The sequence below is a fragment of the Babylonia areolata genome, chromosome 26 (assembly GCF_041734735.1).
Source record: "Babylonia areolata isolate BAREFJ2019XMU chromosome 26, ASM4173473v1, whole genome shotgun sequence".
Taxonomy (NCBI): Eukaryota; Metazoa; Mollusca; class Gastropoda; order Neogastropoda; family Buccinidae; genus Babylonia; species Babylonia areolata.
In genome coordinates this window covers 2,657,501-2,660,000 of record NC_134901.1, presented here as the reverse complement: position 1 = coordinate 2,660,000, position 2,500 = coordinate 2,657,501, and the positions used below count along the sequence as shown (strand labels likewise).

Sequence of the window (2,500 nt, the reverse complement as noted above, 5' to 3'; positions counted from 1 at the left end):
CGCTACCGATTCAGCTAGCACACAGGTAAATAAAAGGTACATTGGAACAAACCCAGACACTTCCTGAGAAAAGGAAACGCCGGGCCTGTCCTTGTTAATTTCAGGTAGATGGTTGGAGGCCTCTGCACCAGGTGTTTCTTAGTCAGCCCCTCTTTCTCTCCCCTAGGGAGGGCGGGGGGGGAGGGGGGGTTCCATGTCCGGGCCTGTCTGCTGATGCTTCACAATGGTTTTCGTGGCGAATGTCCCATCCCTCCCCCTCACTTTCTTCTCTCCACTGTCGCTATCAGCTGGCAGATGTCGTGTCTCCTTTCCATTCACCACCACCAAGGAATCCATTATCCCGAATGAACCCCCCCTCCCCCCCACCCCCACTCCGTCACTTCCGTCTGGCATTTTCTTGTTCTCATGCTACCGGACACACACTTGTCTGTCTGTTCTGTCTGTCCTGTCTGTCTGTTCTGTCTGTCTGTCCTGTCTGTCTGTCTGTTCTGTCTGTCTGTCTGTCTGTTCTGTCTGTCTGTCCTGTCTGTCTGTCTGTTCTGTCTGTTCTGTCTGTCTGTCTGTTCTGTCTGTCTGTTCTGTCTGTTCTGTCTGTCTGTTCTGTCTGTCTGTCTGTCCTGTCTGTCTGTCTGTTCTGTCTGTTCTGTCTGTCTGTCTGTTCTGTCTGTTCTGTCTGTTCTGTCTGTCTGTCTGTTCTGTCTGTCCTGTCTGTCTGTTCTGTCTGTCTGTCTGTCTGTCTGTCTGTTCTGTCTGTCTGTCTGTTCTGTCTGTTCTGTCTGTCTGTTCTGTCTGTTCTGTCTGTCTGTTCTGTCTGTCTGTTCTGTCTGTCCTGTCTGTTCTGTCTGTCTGTTCTGTCTGTCTGTTCTGTCTGTCTGTCTGTCCTGTCTGTCTGTCCTGTCTGTCTGTCTGTTCTGTCTGTTCTGTCTGTCCTGTCTGTCTGTCCTGTCTGTCTGTCCTGTCTGTTCTGTCTGTCTGTCTGTCTGTCCTGTCTGTTCTGTCTGTCCTGTCTGTCTGTCTGTTCTGTCTGTTCTGTCTGTTCTGTCTGTTCTGTCTGTCTGTCCTGTCTGTCTGTTCTGTCTGTCTGTCCTGTCTGTTCTGTCTGTCTGTCTGTCTGTCCTGTCTGTCCTGTCTGTCTGTCTGTCTGTCCTGTCTGTCCTGTCTGTCTGTTCTGTCTGTCTGTTCTGTCTGTCTGTCCTGTCTGTCTGTTCTGTCTGTCTGTCTGTTCTGTCTGTCTGTTCTGTCTGTCCTGTCTGTCCTGTCTGTTCTGTCTGTCTGTCTGTTCTGTCTGTCTGTTCTGTCTGTCTGTCTGTCTGTTCTGTCTGTCTGTCTGTTCTGTCTGTCTGTTCTGTCTGTCTGTCTGTCTGTTCTGTCTGTCTGTCTGTTCTGTCTGTCTGTTCTGTCTGTCTGTCTGTCTGTTCTGTCTGTCTGTCTGTTCTGTCTGTCTGTTCTGTCTGTCTGTCTGTCCTGTCTGTTCTGTCTGTCTGTCTGTTCTGTCTGTCTGTTCTGTCTGTTCTGTCTGTCTGTTCTGTCTGTCTGTCTGTCTGTTCTGTCTGTTCTGTCTGTCCTGTCTTCTGTCTGTCTGTCTGTCTGTCTGTCCTGTCTGTTCTGTCTGTCTGTCTGTCTGTCTGTCCTGTCTGTCTGTCCTGTCTGTCTGTCCTGTCTGTCTGTCTGTCTGTTCTGTCTGTTCTGTCTGTCTGTCCTGTCTGTCTGTTCTGTCTGTCTGTCCTGTCTGTCTGTCTGTCTGTCCTGTCTGTTCTGTCTGTCTGTCTGTCTGTTCTGTCTGTCTGTCTGTCTGTTCTGTCTGTCTGTTCTGTCTGTCTGTTCTGTCTGTTCTGTCTGTCTGTTCTGTCTGTTCTGTCTGTGTTCTGTCTGTCTGTCTGTCTGTCTGTTCTGTCTGTCTGTTCTGTCTGTGTTCTGTCTGTTCTGTTGTGTTCTGTCTGTTCTGTCTGTCTGTTCTGTCTGTTCTGTCCTGTCTGTTCTGTCTGTTCTGTCTGTTCTGTTCTGTCTGTTCTGTCTGTCTGTCTGTCTGTTCTGTCTGTCTGTTCTGTCTGTCTGTTCTGTCTGTTCTCTCCAGACGGGTTGGTCCTCTCTTTCCAGGCCAGGCACGTCTGTTTCGTCTTTTCAGATGTTTATCTGTTTTCAGTTTCAGTCTCAGTTTATCAGGGAGGCGTCATTGCGATAAGTCCATATACGCTACACTCCGCATCCGCTAGGGCGAATGCTTTATATATATATATGATAGTCAGTCGTGTCCGACTATGACCATCAGAACAGCAGAGGAGGCAACTGCTGTTCCGACTATTTGGGCTAGAATTTGATTATAGTGGAGAGTGTCTTGCCCAAGTTACATCCCCACTCTCTCGGCCAAGAGGGTTTTAGAACAGTCGGCGTTGGGGTGGTTCCCAAAGGCCAACTAGCCCACAAGGCTGCAGCACTAAGAGCCAGTGCAATTTTGCCTCCTAGTTTGAGAGTCATAGTCCTTCACAAAAGACTAAGCTGT

The 2,500-nt window shown here is 49.2% G+C and overlaps 1 protein-coding gene across 1 annotated transcript in view; it reads left to right on the top strand.

The window, feature by feature from the left end:
• LOC143300501 (calbindin-32-like) overlaps positions 1-2,500 on the top strand; it is a 367,317-nt gene that overhangs the window by 315,511 nt on the left and 49,306 nt on the right. The window lies entirely within an intron of this gene.